The sequence below is a fragment of the Macrotis lagotis genome, chromosome 3 (genome assembly GCF_037893015.1).
Source record: "Macrotis lagotis isolate mMagLag1 chromosome 3, bilby.v1.9.chrom.fasta, whole genome shotgun sequence".
Classification (NCBI taxonomy): Eukaryota; Metazoa; Chordata; class Mammalia; order Peramelemorphia; family Peramelidae; genus Macrotis; species Macrotis lagotis.
This window is the reverse complement of record NC_133660.1, coordinates 210,798,896-210,805,455: the sequence shown is the minus strand read 5'-3', so window position 1 is coordinate 210,805,455 and position 6,560 is coordinate 210,798,896. Positions and strand designations below refer to the sequence as shown.

General features: G+C 44.2%; 1 protein-coding gene across 4 annotated transcripts in view; it reads left to right on the top strand.

The window, feature by feature from the left end:
- Positions 1-1,128: 1,128 nt before the first annotated feature.
- Positions 1,129-6,560, top strand: part of ZNF518B (zinc finger protein 518B) — a 43,956-nt gene continuing 38,524 nt past the window's right edge. For all 4 annotated transcript variants that reach the window (XM_074229783.1, XM_074229785.1, XM_074229784.1 and 1 more), the window contains exon 1: positions 1,129-1,241. The gene's annotated coding sequence lies outside the window, so the exon portion shown is untranslated. The remainder of the gene's footprint in view (positions 1,242-6,560) is intronic.

The window sequence follows — 6,560 nt, the reverse complement described above, 5'->3', positions numbered from 1 at the left end:
CAAGACCCCCACATATTTTGAGTTTCCTCCATCTGGATTTCCCACCCACACCCTCCCTTTGTAGTTCATGGCCAAGTTTTAGAAATCATCATGATATGCTTTCTCCTCTGCTACATCAGCTACTGTGAATTCCAGGAAATAAAAATCTCAGGTCCATCTCCTATGTGACAACCCTGAGCTTCTTTGCTTTCCTTCTGCTCCTGGTTATGTATTTCTTGGATGTTGCAGACTGTGGTCTGGAGGTCCATCCTGGTCTATGAGAACTACTTCCCTTCTCAGTGGAAGAGGGAGGGAGGACCACCAGTCTCATGAGTGATTTTCCTCTTTTAAACCTAGGGTAGATTTCCACCCTTGAATTAGGTGGGGAAAATATGCACCCAATTCCAACACACACAGAAGCACACATGTAGACACCTGGACCTACCCGATGCACACACATATGGACACACATACATGCACACACCCATGTAGATGCACACATGTAGACAGGTACACAGCTATATGCCCATACATGCACAATACACACGCCCATGTCGATAGCTACACACGTATATGCACAAGAGGGCACTGCATAAGCATGTGCACACACGCACACACTGAGACACGCAGACCCACGTAGATGCACACGCGTGTGCCTATATGCCCAAGAGGACAGGCCGCGTACACACGGAGGGGTGTGCGCGTGCATGCACGCACACGCATGCAGCCACAGTCCCCCTCGGCGGCCCAGGCAGGCGTGCGCGCGCACTCCCCCACGTGTAGACTTCTACACTAGGCCCGTGCACGCGGCCCCCACACGTGGTGCCGCGCAGGCCCGGGGGTCGGGGCTGCAGCACGTCGCGGACAGGCGAGGCGGTTGGGCGGCCGCCGGCCAATCCCGTCCCGGCGCTGCCTCGCACAGCCCGGCCTCCCGGGGTCGCCATGCCTCTGGAGGCGCGGGCTAAAACCCGGAGGCGGCGCGGGATCGGCGCCTGCAGCGCCCGGGCTCGGGAGCGGCGCGAGACGGCCACTGCGCATGCTCGGCGGGCTGGGGGCGGCCCCTCTCGCGGAGTAGGGAACTACAGAGCGCGGCGCGCGCCTCCATGACCGGCGGCGGCGGCGGCGGAGGAAGCGGCGGCGGCGGCGGCGGCGGCGGCGGCGGCGGCTGCACTGGCGGCGTCGGGCCGGTGCGGGAGCGGACGGCCTAGAGCGAGCGCGTAGCGCTGCGCCGTGCCCCGGGTCGGGGCCCACCGGCCCGCCGGGTGAGTAGTGTCCATCCGCAGCGTCGCGCGGCCCGCATCCGGGCCTTTTAAATGGCGGAGGCCCCGGGCCGGGCCGCGAGCAGCCCCGCGCCCCGCGCCCGCCCGGGCCCAGGACCTCGGGCTCCCTGCGGCCGGGGCGGGCGGGGCCGGGGCTGCAGGAGAGCCGACGGCCGGGAGGGGCAGCAGCGGCCCGGCCAGCGCGCCCTCCCTGGGCCGGGAGCGGCATCGGGGCGGGCGGGGCCGGGGCCCGCGGAAGCTCCGGGCCGCCCGGCTTTGCAGTCTCCGGGGGGGCGCCCGGCTGCCGGCGCCGCGGCGCGAGTCGGCCGGAGGCGGGAGGAGGCCGGCGCCCCGGCGGCGGGGGCCGGGCCCTCGCCCCGCCCGGCCCCTCATTGTTCAGCCTCTCGGGGCGCGGGGCTCGCCCCTCCCGGGGTGCAGCGCGGACGCCGCGGAGCGCTTTCTCCATCCACACGGCAGCGCCCGGGACTCTTCTCCCTGGCTGCGCGCTTAGCCCGCGCGTGCCCTCTCCGTGCTGCCCTTGTCTCCCAAACACTGCCAGCTCCCGACTGGGGGGGCAGCCGCCCACCGTCCACTACTGCCCCTTCGTGTCCCTGGCAAAGCAGCCCACGCGAGCGACGTGTGCACACTTCTGGCGTTCATCTCCAAAAACACGTTGCTTTTCACTTTACAGTAGGCTCCAGATAAAATGCAGCAAACAGAATAAAAACTACTTTTTTAACCCGTTCTTTAATCTGTATAGACATATACATCATAAGTATACACCCCCCCATTTTCATAGTGTAGAAAACTACAGGTGAGTAAACTGTATTGACCTTACAGACACTGGAGTCCTCATCCTTTCTTTGAATAATGGATATTGGTTTTTTGCACAAAGATACTATTTTATCAACTTGCCAAGCACGTGAAATTTCAGCACCTGCCCCTCTTGAACAGGAGGGCATATTGTGATGAAGCAGTATGATGTCAGAATCCTTCAGAATCCAGTGGTGGTTTACATCTGACCAAAAAAAAAAGCAAAAGCTATTTAGTTTCAAATTTTATTCGATCCAAAAGGCAGCCATTGACAACGAGGTGAAATAGATTTCCTGCAAAGGAAAGATGAATAGAAAAAAGTTGAGTCATCTTTTCTAAGAGAATTAAGATAGAAAAGGATTCCTCCTTTGATCTCCCAAGTATGTATTCCACAACAACAACAACGACAATAATAATAATAGTAATAGTGATAATAGCTGACATCTGTGTAGATTTTTCTAAAACACTTGACTCCATAATGTAGACAGTATTCTCATTAGTTGTAATTCACTTTCTGAATTTGAATTCCCTCATTAAGTGATTTTCCCCAAGGTTACCCTGCTTTGAATCTAGATCTCTAAAATCTGGATTCCAATTCTTCCATTATGCCTCATTGCATTTCTTATAGCATGCCTATATGTTTTTAGAGCATATTATGCCATTTTTTCCATTTCATAGGATTCAAAATTATATAATCATATTTGATGAGAAAAATATTTTGAGGAAGAAATAAAATTCCAAATTCATTTGCAAGAAAAAATACTATGCCTTAACTTAATCCCCCCCCTTTTATTGGATGGAAGATCATTGTTAGTTTCTTTAAGTCTTCATGAAAAATAAGGTTTTTTTTTTTCAGTTTTTATTAGTTTTTTGGATACTTTTTGATGCTCTCTAATGTTCCTTCCAAATCCTAGGATTCCATGATGTGGGGGGGCATAATAAGTGCTAACTACCATTTCTCAGACCTCCCTAAATTAACCTTCATTATAAATATGTTCCTTCTTCCAAACCCATTTTAAGTGGAACCCTTGTCAAATTGCCAAACAGCAGTGAGCATTAATTACTTATTTGTAGTTACTTTCTTGTTAACTAGGTGGCACATTGGAGAGAATGTGGGTTTGGAGTGAAAAATGTTAGTTCAGATTTGACTTCAGACCCTGGGCATCTCACTCTGCTTCTGTTTGTCTCGGTTTTCCTCAACTGTAAAAAGAGTATTAATAGTAGTAACCATCCCACAAGGATGTTGTGAAGATTAAATGAAATATTTCTATCACATGCTACTTAATAAGTGCTTAGTTCATTTCCATGGTAGTGGTAATTATCAGGGAATTGATTCATTGTAAATTAAGCACTTCATGAATGGTTTTTTCCTTTTCCCCCATGTTCCTTTTCTTTTTCCCCCAATTACATGTAAAGACAGTTTTCAATATTCTAGTTTTGTAAGATTTTTGAGTTTCACATTTTTCTCCCTTCCTCTCCTTGATAGTAAGTAATCTGATTATAGGTTATACATGTACAACTATATTGAACTTGATTCCCTATTATTCATGTTATTGAAAGAAGAATTAGAAAAAAGGAAGAAAAAAACCATGAGAAGAAAAAAAATGAATTTTAAAAAGTGAAAACAGTGCTTGGGTCTGTATTCAGACTCCATAATGTTTTCTCTGAATGTGGATGGTATTTTCCATCACAAATATTTTGGAATTGTTATTGATCTTTTTACTATTGAGAAGAGCTTTCTGTTATTGATCATTGCCAATATTGCTTTTAATGAGTACAGTGTTCTCCTGGTTCTGCTTACTTCACTCACCATCAGTTCAGTTAAATCTTTTCCGGTTTTTTCGGAAATTTACCTCATGAAAGGCCCGTCTCTAAGCAACATGGGTAGCATAGTTCAAGAAGTCATAGTTGCTGTCCTCTACCTCAGTTTCCTTAACTTATAGCCCCCATCTCTCAGGGTTTTTCAGGGTCACATGAGGTCATGTAAATTGTACATGATTGTGTGTACACACACGTTAGCCATGAGATTGTTACCAGTTTTTGTGAAGATTACATAATATAAATGAAATTTTTGTAAGGCACCATAGAATTATAAGCTTTTTGTGATCCTGTGACTTCTTGGGCTTGGAAGGTCTGAGTCAGTTACAAGGAGGAGAAAACAAAGGGGAAAAAAAGAACAGTCAGACCTTTAAGAGCTGGCCTAGAGATCATCACATCCACATTACAGGCCGTGAAACTTGAGTCCCAAAGAACAGGATTGTCCAACATCACAAACCTGGAAAATGGCAGAGGCAAGATTTGAGTCCAGTTTTTTTGACTAATCTAAGCACCTTTTAAACTATACCATTGCCTTTGGGCTTGCAATAATGGTTGATCATAAACATTAATAGCATACTGTAAAATCTTTGCAATGGTAGACACTTCCCATATAGATTAGTGGCATGGTCCTTTGTTTTGTCTGATGTCACAGAGCTAGCCTAGTTTTCTGGCATTTGTGCTGATGCCTTCATATCAGAACTACAGGAAGTAAAAATGTGTGGGTCATGACCTTTTATTCTGGAGATGGAGAATGTCTCAAAATTGATCAGGCGGGCAAATTCATTTCCTGGCTGTTTGCATTTTTAAAAACTGGTACCAGGAGATGTGAAATAGTAACTATTTAAAATTACTATTTTTCCCTGCTTGATACTACTCCTTTCCTTATTGTTATTGATAGTTTCTTGCTCTTGTATCCTTTCTCTTTTGAATAACAATGGTATTCTTGATCTTAAGTGATGGAAAAAGGGTAGAGTGGAGCTGCAACTATTAACTTAAATAAATGTTGGTATTTTTGGCTCCTGCAGATTGATTAGACTGTGTTTGGAAAGTCATAGCAACTTGCTTGGACTCCATTCAAGTGGAGATAATTCTTCTCCTACTTACCTTATGAAGTTGTTATGAGGATGAGATATATACAGAAAACCCTATTTTATATGAATTTATGAACTGATTTAAGAAAATAGTTCTCTAGTTTCTTGGCTTTGACTCGACTTGTTCTACTAGAACAATTTGGAACTGACTTAGTCCCAGGAGGAATTTCTTTTGTACCACATAGCAAAATAGGGAAGGGATGCATTATAGTCAATACTAGGGGTTCACATTGGAATTCTTCTATGTGTGTGACTGGAGGCAAGTTATGATTTATAATTTTCTTGTCCATAGAAATGGACTTTGAAATTCTTACTTACAGAATTGTGAACTTTGTAAACCTTAAAAAAAGTGTATTTAAATCAACCTTATCTGTGCATTGACCCCCACCCCCTCCAAATATAAAAAGCTTTGGTGATGAATAGGAGAAGGAAATGTCTAAATATATAGTAAACAGTGAAAATTTGGGGTGGGGAGGAGATGTAATAGGGAAATGGATTGTGAATGGAAGAACATTTTACAGACTCAAACTTTTTAGTTAAGGAATACAAATAGGTAAAACTTGTCATGTTAAAAAAGTTACATTTGGGAGCAGCTAGGTGGCGCAGTGGATAGAGCACCGGCCCAGGAGTCAGGAGTACCTGAGTTCAAATTTGGCCTCAGACACTTAATAATTACTTAGCTGGGTGGCCTTGGGCAAGCCACTTTATCCCATTGCCTTGCAAAAGCTAAAAAACAAAAAAACCCAAAAAAGTTACATTTGGCAGACTGTTATACTAAGTTTATTCAGGAAATATTCAAGAAATTTTAAAAAATGGATCCACGAGAAACTAAATTTTCACGATTTTGTCATTTTTTTCTGTTCAAATTTTTGCCCTCTTATAAAATAAAAAATTTCCATGTTCATGTAAAACAAAGGTTATTTATAGACTTAATACCATCCAGTGCCTAGCAAAAACTGCAAAAAAGGAACTAAAGACAACCTCTTCCTATCTTATTGAATGCAACTTTTTCCATATTAAAGCTTTTTGATTTTTTTGAACTGTTAATATCAGTAGTTTCTGCTTTCCAGAAACCTGAATTTAAAAAAAAATGGCCTTTTTAAAAAATGCTATAGACATTTCTTAAGATCTCCAAGCTCTAAACAGATAAGGCTAATCAAATACAATGACCCCTCTTTTGAGAATATGCAACATTTTGTACTCACAGTCTTCATTCTCTTTCCTGAGGAGGAAGGAATGTTTCCTCATCTCCTCCAACTCCTATTTTCTCAGCTTTATGGACAATTCATCCATTTCTGAAGAGAAACTAGTCCCTGTTTGGAAATTTGCTATGTTGCGAAATGAATCATAGTTTTCAAACACCTTGCCTCCTTATATTTCTAGAGGGTTATGTGTAGAAGAAACCCTATCCCTATTCCTTAATTGAACTCCTTGCAACATTAAAAATCACACCTGTTCAAGATTCAACTTAAAAACATTACTCTTCAATTGTCCAATATTCCTTCTAGCTCTAAATCTTATGAATCTTCTAGGGTTTAAGGCTTCCTTTATTATATATTAAGTTACATATATTATTATATAACAATTCCATTGCTCTAGT